We start from the raw sequence: 12,561 nt of genomic DNA on the forward strand, positions 1-12,561 counted from the left end.
CACTTGCTGATGTTCCATAAGAAGCAAATGTTTGACCAGAAAAGCACAGCTTGTATAAGAGAGAGATCTTGTAGGGAGCTTGATGCTCCCTAGAGAAGATGTGGTGCCACAGCATGGGTCTGCCTAGAGAACTGGTTGTCCTGTTTGGGATCCCAGCAGTTCCAGAGCAGACTTCTTTGACTACAAGTGCATTTAGCTTCTTGAACACTGCAAAAACACCTTAAAACCAAGCTGAGCTGCCTTTAATAAAATGCCCATTTTAATTCCTGATGCGGGAAAATTCTGCCTTCTAATGATGCTGCAGGGGTGTGAGAAAAGGAACCAAATTCCTCCTTGTCACTGCCCTTAGTCTGTATTTCTAATGGCTCTGGAAAACCAGCATCAAAGCTGATTTGTCTTGAGGCAGCATTTAGGAGAGGGGCTGTGATAACCTGATTTCCAGTGCCTACCTATATAATGTCAGATGTGTTGTATGTGCTAAAGGCAGAGGAGACTGGCAGATAGCAGTAAGTTTGAGCTATTTGTATTTTCTTCCAGGATTTGCTCTGCCCTATCCTCCACTAGCCAAAGGCTGTAGCAAGGGATAACATTAGTGTGGAGTCTTCAGGTCTCTGTCCTGAGATGCCTCAGGTTTCTGATGACAAGGTAAAGGTGTTTGACAAGAAGAAGGGGCTGATAAGTCTCTCACCCTACTGTAAGAACATATCTTTGATTTTTCTCTCTTCAGCCTTGGAGCCATGGCTATAAGAAACACATTACACTTTCCAGGGAGTGCTGAGAGCCCCAGATGAAGCTGTCATCCACGTGGAGGTGAGACCCATCAGCAGACAAGGCTGGCCAGGCACCCGCACTCAGCAAGGACATGAGTCAGATGGAGAGAGGGCTGGCAGGCGTGCAGAGAGAGCGGTGCAGTAGGAGGCAGAAAGCAGCTGGCAGTGCAGGAGGGAGTAGTAATGGGAACGAACAGGAGGAGGAGGAGGAGGGAATACAAAAAGTCCTCATTCTTGCACAGATATTCAGCATCCTATTCAGCAAAAATAACATTAGGATTTCAAAGAAATATTCAAATACATTTTGATCCTTTGAGGTATTTATTTTAATTCTTTAATAAAAGGAGACATATGTGCATTTCTCCCTCCAGCCCCAGCCTGTTTAATAGCATTACTTTTAGCTTCACCCCATTCTAAATCTTCCATGTGAAGTCTCAGCAGATCCAATCAGGTATATTTCATTGCTCAATGGTAGAGAGGAAATGAATTTTTCTGATGAGGGCAAAGCACAGTGAATAGCTTGATTCTCCTCCCCAATACCATTTGCAATCAGTTTTGTGCTGCAAATGAAGTCAATGTTTTCCTGGGTCAGAGGTGGCTAATTATTCACAGTACTTTCATTTCCAGCAGTAGAATCATCATATTTCTGTCAATCATCATTCTAACTATGTTGTGCTTGATTTACTTTGCGTTGCTCTTAGGTTTGCAAGTCTAGTGACTATCCAGACTTGTTCTCTTCTTTGTTGCATTCCCTCAGCCAGTAGTTCTTGTGGCTTCCGAAGGGACTAACAGAAGGACTCTGGCACCAGTGCTGCAGTTTTCTCCCACTTTATGAGGTCATGTCTGTTAAATGAAATGGGAAGGAGGAAAGAATTTAACGCTCAGTGTGTATCTATCAAAACAGTGTTACTTCACTAAAATGATCAGTATCATCTCTGTTTTGTTTAACGGCAACAGAATCCCAAAGCTGAGAGAAGTGCAAGAGTCACGGTACAGCTGGGCTTTGAACCTGACTGTGTTAATTCTCAGGCTAGTATTTTCCCTTCCAGTGCTTAATGCTTCCCTCTGATGAGTGTCCAGAGCTCAGATAGTTGCAGTGACCACAGAGGGGTTTACAGCATCCTTTGTGTTTATCCCTTGCAGTCTTACCCTTGCATTCAGAACACTTCCTAATGTAGATCAGCAGAGTAACTGAGCATCCCTGAACGTCCTCTGCAGCAAATTGACTGATGCACTGGTAGGGATGGAAACCCAAAGAAGCCATGATCCAGCCTTACCTTTTCTTGTAGTAGAAAGGTACTCTGTATACAGATCTGTTTAGAAAGATTTTAAGAGGGCTCCAGAGTAGATGCTAATAATTAAAATGCTAATTAAAAATGTTCCCAATGGTATTCAATAGCAGTGTTGTCAGGGCAGGTGAGATTTCAATTATCTTGCTATTGCTCTTTGAACTAGAAAAGTGCCCTGCAGTGAGTAAAGGTAAAGTACCTCAGCCACGGCTGCTTCACAGTGCTGAAGTGCTGACTTTCCTCGGGAATTCTTCAGTTTCTCTTTTTCACATTAAAAAAAATCCACAGGTTTCTTCCTATGATTCTGAATGTGCAAAATGGCCACTTTGAGAACCTCAGTGTCACAGGAGAGTGAGCAACACCACATGGGTCTCCTGCCCAGAGAGCCTCGTGAGACCCTGTCACAATTTTCACTTGCTGTCTTTGCTCCAAACAGAACTGGTGACAAGACTGGGCTTCAGGGCTTTGAAATGTCAGCCACCACGGCAGGGGATGTGGGTCAGCAAAGGGCCAACAGGGCGCCTTCTTCAAGATCAGATCTTCACAGAGACTGAAGTAAAGCTTTGAAATGCTCAGCTCTTGGAGCCTAAAAGAGCAGGAAACAGGTGAGTTTTCTTAGAAGGGCTCAATGCTCTGCAGTTTTAATTGGCAGGAATTTAAACATGCTCAGTTCCATAACTTAAAGGCAGGAAACAACACAAAGGCAAGACTGTAACAAAAAGAAAGCTGAAGATGGAGGAGAGATGATAAGATTAGAGGCAGAAAGCAGGGATCCACAGAAAGGAGCAAAGAGGCTGCCAAATGTCTGATTAAAAGATGTACTCTAGGTAAGTAGAAAGTTACTGGCTTCCACACAGGAATTCCAGGACAAAGACTTGATGGTCTCCGTCTCTGGAGCATAGTGATCTTTGTAACTAGGGGATGGGGAAGTTTTACCATTTGTAGTTAACTTGATCTTATGTTGTGAAGGATGTGAGAGGGAAATCGGTATGCAAAGTTAAATTTTAGAAAAAATGAATTTTCTGTAGAGAAAAAGAATCCTGCTTTCATCCTTCCTGTGAGAGGGCATCTCTAGTGCCAGATGAAGTGCCTTCTGAGTCAGCATCTCTTAATGGTGTAGCATGCAGCAGGTGGTGATGGAAGCTAATGATGATGTGTAGAAAAAGCATTCAGGAAGGTTCTGACAGATAAGGAAGAAATGTAAGAGTGGAATAAAGTGAACATATGCTAAACCCAAGTGCCTGAAGCTACTTTGATGTGAAACGACTCAGGCTAATGAAGCTTTTCAAGAAATAAATTTCCGTTAAACTGCACCTGGAATATTGGATTGAGTCTTCCTTAGATCAAAGTAATTTGCATTCCTGATATTTATGTGTAACAGTGAAAAAGGTTGTAATTGCTATCCCAACGTTGTTTTACTTCACACCTTGCAGTAACCCTGGGCTGTGTTTGTCTTTTAGGAAGTATGATGTCAGTGATGCTCCTTTTTTATAAAATGTTGGTTTTGTTATTAATGGCAAGTGAATCAGCAGTCGGTTTGCATACAGTTTAGGTCTGTTTATAAAATTGGGGTGTTTAATGTGTATCTGTTACTGGTGGCATTGTAATCTTATGTCTACATAAAACATTGCAGTCCGGTGCTTGGCACTTAAGTACACAAAATACAGTTATAACAGCATAGTTAGACTCGAGCCAGTGGAATAGCTGGAGCAGTAAGATAAATTTGAATGCCTTCACTCAAGACATAGCAAGTGTCAAATCTGTGTGTATCCTACAAATGCCAATATTACCCAGAGAGGTGGTTCCTGGGTGTTTGTGGCCACTTGCTTTGAAAAGGAGACAAATAAAAGAGAGTGAAAGGGCTGCACTTGTGTGCTGCCTGGTACAAAGGGGTTCTCTAAAACTTTGCTGCTCAATCACAACAAAGCTGATGTGATTTACAGAGTTCAGCCATAGTAGAAGAACAAAGAATCATGACAGGAGCATGAAATCCCAGGAAGATTATGATCACAAATCAAAGCTGTTTAAAATATTTGTCCTTGCACAACTGGCTTGTGAAATACTTGTTTCATGTCCAGGTGGCTTTTGCAGATCTCGAAGAAGGGAACTTCCACCACGTCTCTGGGCAGCCCGTTCCAGTGGTCTGTCACCTGCACAGCACACAAATGCTTCCTGGTGTGCAGATGGAACCTCCTGTGCTCCACTTTGTGCCCTTTGCCTCTTGTCCTGGCACAGGGCATCACTGAAAAGCACCTGGCACCAGCGTCCTTGCACCCTGCCTTCAGATGTTTACAAGCATTGATAAGGTCGCCCTTAAACCAGGCTGAAAGAATCATTTCCAAAGCTTTTTGGTGGGCTACAAGAAAATGATCCATGAAAAGAACGACTGTTACTTTGAACTTTCTTAGGGAACTGTTTTATTACAACATTCAGAGTAGTTTTATCCCTATACAATGTTTCTTGCATTATTTTTTTTCCTAAAGTAAGTCAAGCTGGTCCCAGATGGAGGCAAAATATTAGTTTTTCACTGGTCTGATCTGATAAAATTACTCCTGTGTTTCCCTGGCAATTGAAGATGCTGTCAAAATGTCGGTGGAAGCAAGATTTTTTGTTAATATCTGCAAGAAATGCTGATGCACAGCAATGATGTAGTTTGAGACTAACATAGAATTGCATTATATTGTCATGGTCTGGTTGGACAAGGTGCAAGATCTCACCTTAAATGAATCAATGAATCTGACACATCGGAAGTATACAGATTTAACCTCTGGAAAGCGCTGCACAATCCCTAGGGGACTCTATGTAAATACACAGGGAGTGACTAGAGAAAAAAGGACGAAAGGTGAAGCTGGTGGTTGGACCTGAGAAAAACAATTTGAGGTTCCTGTAAATTGCTGAGGCCCTTTCATCAGCACTAAGTGACCTTTTAGATGGCTCCAAAGGTCCGTTTCCCATTCTAAAATCAGATTTACCTTTTCCTTTAAGTCTCTTCTTGCTTTCAGAAGGGCTGAATTGCAGTACAGATTGTAAAGCCTGTGGTCCACAAGCAGGAGTAGATTTTTCACGTGTTCTACTTAAATGTTAAGTTTTCCAAAAACCTTTTTATCTTCAGCTGAGACTCTTACACTTTTGGCCTGCAGTCCTACAGGATGGACACACTGTGCAGAGTAGCTTGGAAACTCTGGTCACTCTCATATTCATTTGGGGCAGGGGCCAGAACTGAGTCTTTAACGTGGCTTCCAAACTGTTGGAGCTTGGGAGAAGCTCTTGCTTGAGTCTGATACGGTGCTCAGAAGGGCCATCTGTCTTCTTGTAACAGCAGGAGGGGTGTAGGGAACACAGAAAAGTGTCTCTGGCCAGACACAGCTCCTGCTTTTAGAAAACCTAACCTAGTCAAAATCAGCTTTAGAAGTGTTTTTGTAAAGCTTCAGTGGCAACAAGCCCATTTCTGTATTGCGAGATAAAACAAATTAAAGGATAAAAGGAGAATATATATGTGTTTAATTACTTAAAAAAAAATAGTGACTTGGAGTAGAAAGGGAATTAGTTAAGTAGAAAGATGAAATGTGAATGAAGATTCATTTCCATCAGTGGCTGGAGTGTGCCCCAGCCTGTCAAGAACAAAGTCATGCAGCCAGGGAGACGTGCAAGCCCCAGCAGAGGGCATTCACTGAACACACCGGTTTAAAAAGTAACACCCTTGGTCTGGTCTGTGGTGAAAGGACTTGCACTGATAAGAGGCAAAGGAAAAATATATCCACCTGCTTTTAAAGAAAAGACAGAATGCTGCCTGTAAGGGGGTGAAACAGCTACACGCTCCCTTAAGGCTAAGGTGGTGTTATTTTAAGATCAGTGTGTGGGCTCCTGCCTGTCTGCCTGTCCATCTTTCTCTCTCTCCAGGGCAGGAACCACTCACCTGTGTGACACAGTCCTGGGGGAACTGCTGGCCCAGCACCGCTGGAGTGGGAACTCCAAATTTTGTAGGTCTCCAGGCAGCTCCTACAGGAGACATGCTCGGGGCAGCGGTTCATTTATGACAATGCTACTCCTTAGAGCAGTGTTTTGAAGTGCTGGTAGAGACTGTTAAATATGTCATTTAATTACATTTCACCTCCAAAAGTTTTCAAGAAAATTAATAATGCTACATTATGTAGGTACAGTAGAAACCAGAAGAGGGATGTTAAACTTCTATTTCTAACATCCACACCCTAACAATTTTAGAATCACAGTCTCTTTGAATTAATAAAAGAGTAGCAGGCATGAGTATCCAGCATCAATCTCTTTGCAGGAAATCTGCTGAAACCAGAACTGTGTTTTAAATCCATAAGCCACATATTTTACATACCTATAAACTACATCTTGGGCGATGTACTTTGCCTATATTTAGTATACCTTTGTTGATCAGTTTCTGTTGCACTTGCATCACTCCTGTATTAAAATACTATAAAACAAACAATCTTGTCAAATACTGATTTGCTAATATTTTATAAAGGTACAGGTGCCCAGACATCTTTTATCTTTTTTTTTTCTTTTTTTTTTTTTTTTCCCCGCCTAGTTTACAAGTCCTCAAAATGTTACAGGTGAAAACACTGTGACTTCAATTATGCTGACTACACCTTTAATAGCAACCATATGTTCTCACTCATTTTAAACTAGACTGCTACCAGCTTACTTCAGTCTTGTCCTAAGTACAGGTAGTCCTTGAAATCTTATAAGAGCTCCTACAAGCCATCTTACCTCTTTTTTCTTTGTACATTTCCAGTAATGTTTAAAAAAAAAAAAAAAAAAAGGTAGGTGGGAGGAAATGATAAATGCTTTAATGTAGCAACTGCTGTTAGTTCTGAGAAGTAATTCTGGTTTTTATCTTGCTCAGGATATTGCTAACCAGAGTATCCAGCAATGGGTATGTGTTGGGATGCTCAAGACTGGTTTTATAAGTACCAATAAAACCGAAGTATTAAGAGAAATTTGTGTATGTATAGAGAAATGAAAAGTCATATTGCTTCAAGTCTGTAGCTACTTGTATGAGAGAAAGGAAGTACAAGAAGTTATGGAATAAGGACTAGTCCTGTGAGGGAACTAAAAGAAAGCATCCTTCAGGAAATGTATCTGTTCAGCTACAGCTAGGCTGCTGACAATAGAAGGGAATCTTAAGAATGATGGTAAGGGTTTTTATTTTATTTTATTTTGTGAGCTCTGTTTTGAGTGAGTTGACCTGTGACTATATAATCTTGAAGACAAATTCTGAAGATAAAATGTAAAGTCTTGTGTGTCTTGTCTGCCTTGCAGGTAGGTGGGCTATCCAAATCCACCTTCTCACCACCTTTGTCTTTGCAGAGCCCTGTGCGAGTGCCTGCTGTGCTGATCTGCTCATTCTGCCCCAAAGAAACCTGAGCTGTAGGTTATCTGATCCAAAGGGAAGGCTGCTCCCTGCTTCTTTATCCTGGTGGCATGTGCTGAGAGTTGGGTGTGTATTCCTTGCAGACAAAGCTAAATGTTGGCTCTGGGTACCCAAGCCCTAATATCATGAGAAGAGCTGCTCTCAGTGCTGAACGAAGAGACCTACAAATGTGAACTCCAAGTAAGTGTGAAGAGAGAGCAGCTGTGTGTGTGCATATGGGGTCTCTGGTCTGCTGCGTGTCCTTTGTAAGACTTGGGTGTGAGCATTATCTTGGAGCACTTATTCTTTGCTAACGCCAGATTGCTTCCTATACTTTTTTTCTTGAATGCCATGTCTGCTTATAGCTTTAATTACCCTAGTTAAGCGTATCTGCAGTTTCATTAAACAGCCTTGTGGATTTCCCCATAAATGTATTTTTTCCTGATATTCATCGTTCTCATATTTTAATGTTGTCATACAACTCCTGTGTGTTAGCCTAAATATTTTCCCCATATACCTTTCAAATTCTTTTATTTTTCCCTTGATAACCAATCCTTCTAGTCCCTTTAATTATATTTACAGGTTGCGTATTTAGTTTGTCAATGCTGTTATAGAGCTGTCATAATTTTCCGTGGAAATCTTCCTCTGACTACAGCTATCAAAACAGCCTGCCAGTTTCCCATCTGCCAGGGAGCTTTCATGTCATATGTAGCTCATTGTCAATAGGTTGTGTTCAAGAATTAGGATATTGCCTGGAATCCTCGTTTGTCTGACAGCCCTGCCTTCTGTAACGGCTTGTTTAGCTTGTGCTGTAAGTGACACTGTCTAAATGAGACGACACAACTGAAGGCAGAGCCTGCTACAGACAATATAGCCACCATTTCACTCTGCTTCCACCCCTTGGTACATTAAATTAAGGGCTGGTTGTGGTGTTTGTGAGGTCTCTTCTCATGTGATGTTTATGTTCGTGTGATTTACCAGGGAATTATTCTGAGCCTATTATTCTGCTATGAAGTGTGCCCATTCAGTTTTGCCTATCAGTGGCAGCAGGGTCCTGAAGGCCAGGTAATGAACAGAGTGACACCAGGATGCTGCCCAGCTCCACCAAGCTCTGGGACAGCTATGCAGCTGCAGGAGGAGGGTGAAGAAGCTGTGCAAGCACTTTGGATGTACTTTTCCTTCCTGGAGCATAATAAAGTGGGTAGCATACATACTGCTTTCTGCTGCCTAGATTGAGATGAAGTGGCAGAACAGGCTGAAGAAAGTAAGACAAAAAGGCTGAGGTATGACAGCTGATTTAGTTTTGTATGTCTTAACATGATAGCTTACACAGTGAGACTCTTCTTTCTCCAATAATGAACAATGGGTAACTGGAGATCGCTCTATTTTTGGCTTCATATTGAAAGAAGACCTGAAGTCAGATTTTCCACAATTGCCCCGTGTCCCAGCTGGTCCAGGCTGCTCTGTATGTGCTATCATTCAGCAACAGGAGGGAAGGAGGTGCTGCTGGCTGGGGAATTGTACTAGAATGCAGGAGTTATGGATTTTTAAGACAAGCTAGTGAGTTTGTCTTGGTTTCTCACCTGTTGGAGAAAAGGTAACGCTTCCCATTCAGAGGTATTGCACCTGCCTGGAGTTTGCAAAGAGGTCTGATACGCTGCTTTAGTAGGAAAGACTTTGGTTATAAAGTCTTTTGGTTTATGTATTGTCCTCTCCAGATAAAATAACCAGAAATGGAATCCACTTCTGTTTCTATTACAAACACTACATGAATATTCTACACATTGCTCAGTCTGCTGAATGGAAAAATCATTTCAGGCCAGTGAGGAGGTCACTATGCTATTTGCTAGGCCTCTCCTTTCCTATTTATCTCTCCCTTACTGTCTTTAATCTTTGCTTATTGCTAGTTGCAGTAAACCCAGAGTTCCCCTAAAATTTATTCCAGGTAAATGTTGAAAAGTGACTTTTTTTTTTTTGACAATTGCGTGGGTTTAAATAAAAGGACTAAAAACCTTTGCCACTACCAGGCAGTCAATATGGGTAGCAGAGTTTTTGCTGGCAGGTAGGGCATGTAAAGCCATTAGACTCTGTTCCAAACTGTCACCATGCTGCTGCTCATCCCCTGTGTGTTTGTAGCAATAATCCCTGCAGTGAGCCCCAGCAGGGTGAAGTCTTATTTATAGAAGTGTACCTGGCACTGAAAGATACCTAATGCAGGGCGATGCCTTGGGACACCACCAGTAAAAGGGTAAGAGCAGTGAATTAAGTTACTTTTGCAGTCTTCCTTTAATGTTAGATTGATTTTTTCTTTTTAAAAGAGCGCAAATAAAATGTCTGTTCCAGATTTTGGTTGAAAGGAGAAGCTGTTCCATGTCATACATAAGCTTTTACTGATAAAAAGATCAAATGAGAATTAGATTAACCCTTGATTTAACTTTGTAATCATAAAATCTCTCTGAAAGATTGTGGTAGAGCTTCCTTTTCTTTAACTTGTTTGCTCTGCAGCAACTTCTTTACACAGTAAGTCAGTCGTGCTGCTGCAGGATTGGACTAATTGCAGTGCTCCTTTATTTAAAGGATTTTGCTCACCAGGGAATGAGATCACATGAAAGAATGAAAGAGAACTGAGTTATATCTAGAGCACTCGTGTGTAATACCTGTTACTGCCTACTGACATGTCCAGGCAATTCCATCGGTTGACATCAGCTTTAAATGTTGTTTTCTGGCAAACATCTCAGTCACTCTTTAAAAAAAAAAAAAAAAGCTAAAAATAAAAAAATTTGGCCTCAGTGTTATGACGTCTTCTCCATTCCCCCAAGTATGTGCCAGGTGTGCTCAATAGTGTGGCATATGCAACATTGAGCTCTCTGGAAAATGACCTTTAAAGGATCTCTAATTGTAATCCCTCTGGATTTGGGGAATAACCTATTTTTCCCTGTCACCTCTGGAAAACTGGAGAAGTTTTACCAATCTAGGGTTGCTGTTGATTTCTCTTGCTAGCAGTGATGATTGGCTTCAGCTTCATGGAAGAACTGGGCTAAGTGATACAGCCTCTTGCTGAACCTGGACTCGTAGCACATCCTGAGCTGGAAGGGATCTGCAAGGATCATTGAGTATTGGGTCAAGTGTCCTGGATCTCTGACTTGCAATGTGCTGGAACAGCCTGAAACTCCTGAACTGCCTTCCTGTGAGTCTGTGCTTGTGAACGTAGGGGTGTGTGATGTATGAGATTGAGATGTTGAATGTCAGGACACTTCTCTATCTGAGCTCCTCTCTTTGGATGCTTCTTGCTCACCAGCAGCTGGTACTTCGTGTTCCATGCTGTTGGCCTGAGGCACGTACCAAGCTCCTGTGCTCATCATGTGCAGGTTGTTTTCAGAGGGCGTCAGACAGACCCCTCTCCTGATGGGAACAGAATAAAATATAAACGAAGCAGAGAGCCCAGCAGGAAGAAGGCTGAAAGCTCGGGATGTACCAATGTGCTTTGGAGGGCTGCCTGCTGACTAACAGAGTCAGGCCTGCTCGCTGCTTCTCCAGAGCACTGAGTGTTTAAATCTTCAAGGATATTTAAAGAACAAAGACAGAAATACCTCCTGTTCCTCCTGACGTGCTTATCAGAGCCTGCCTCTGCCCTCTCCTTTGCAGCAGAAGCTGTGCTGCCAGGACTGCGCGGCACTGATGTCAACTCTCTTGGTATCTCACTGCCAGCCAGCAAACAAACCTCTGCTCTATGCCCCTGTCATACATCTTGCCTTGCTAACACAGGAAAGATGTGGTGTGGTACAAGTTAAATACATCGTTTGGGTGTGATATGGTATCTGCTGCAAGTGTTCAATAGCCAAGAACGTGAAGTTTGGTGTTTCATCACTACAACACCTGAGGGGCTTAGGGGTGTGTGCTGGCCGTGGGCTGAGGTATTGTCATGGATGGGATACGGTGCTAGATCAGTCTGGATTGCTAGACAAACAGGCGCCTGTGCTAAGATTGTGAAATAAAGCTCCTTTCAGCCTGGGAGATGGGAGCGACTGCCCTGAGAGAGAGAAAAGTCCTTCGAGTACCTGGCAGCGCGCTGGCACACGCAGTCAGCAGAACCAAATTGAAGAGGTCAGGGAAAGTGCGGGGAAGTCTTATTTATCTGGTCAGGCATGCGCCCAAAACTCGTCATGCTTTTGCCTGCTCAGCAGTACAAATCTAGGAGCAAAATGCATCAGAGACATCAGATGCCCTTCATCGAATTTACCAGATAAAAGAATACGGTGAGCGGAAAGCTGCTTCGCATGTGTGCTGTTTTTTTGTCGCTCCAATTGCAGTAGAAATAGAAGTGCCTACTTTTAAACTGTTTCCTATTGTTGATGGAGTAGGGTTTTTACCTTCCTCGAGCCTTAATTCTAGTGATGAAACAGTCCTGCTGCCAGCACCAGTGTCTGTTCTCTCTCTGCGAACTCAGGCATGTCAGTGAGTGGTTCTGCAGCAGTGCAGGTGATGCTGCACCAACAGAGAGAAAACCTTCCTCTAACTGGTACCAAATGCTGACTGAGCAAGCTTATAGCATTTAACTGCTATTGAAATGTGTGGAGAAAACAAAGAACCTGTTCCTTTACTGTCTCTATTCCGCTTTCTGCCCCACAGAGAAAACCATCCCACGAATTGCCCGCTGCTGCTCTGTAGGTACTTGCATGTTCCGAACTGGCAGACCCACGCGTGCCTCAGACCTAATTAAGATGCCTCCCAAAGCAGAGGTAGGAATGTGTATTTCAGTGCTGGTAAATACAATTTGGAGTTGCATTCCTTAAGGCATTCTACATTTGAGTTACTGTTTCTACTTTCATTATCCCACATCAGACTTCTGTTCACTGGGGTGATGTTGCCAACCTTTTGGCAGGGATCTGAGTAATCACTGGCAGCAGCGGGCACAGACCCTTACAGGTGCATGGATTGCAACTGCATGTGCCTTATTTCCTCTAAGTCAGGCAAAAAGAATTCCTCCTTAGAAACAGTTTTTTAAAAAAAAAAAAGGTGTTGGAGTCACATCATTAGTAGCGGTGTGGTGAGTAGACTCTTAAAACTGAGCATTTTTTCAGTGACTTAATTTCGCCATTATTCTGGCGAGTATTTTAGCCAC

At 42.6% G+C, this 12,561-nt stretch overlaps 1 protein-coding gene across 1 annotated transcript in view; it reads left to right on the plus strand.

Moving 5' to 3' along the window:
- Positions 1-12,232, plus strand: part of SPNS3 (SPNS lysolipid transporter 3, sphingosine-1-phosphate (putative)) — a 63,973-nt gene extending 51,741 nt beyond the window's left edge. Inside the window, exons 19-23 of the mRNA XM_068656192.1 lie at positions 538-645; positions 728-2,664; positions 7,397-7,456; positions 7,544-7,640; positions 8,421-12,232. The gene's annotated coding sequence lies outside the window, so the exon portion shown is untranslated. The remainder of the gene's footprint in view (positions 1-537; positions 646-727; positions 2,665-7,396; positions 7,457-7,543; positions 7,641-8,420) is intronic.
- The last annotated feature ends 329 nt before the right edge of the window (positions 12,233-12,561 follow it).

The sequence above is a fragment of the Anas acuta genome, chromosome 19 (genome assembly GCF_963932015.1).
Source record: "Anas acuta chromosome 19, bAnaAcu1.1, whole genome shotgun sequence".
Taxonomy (NCBI): domain Eukaryota; kingdom Metazoa; phylum Chordata; class Aves; order Anseriformes; family Anatidae; genus Anas; species Anas acuta.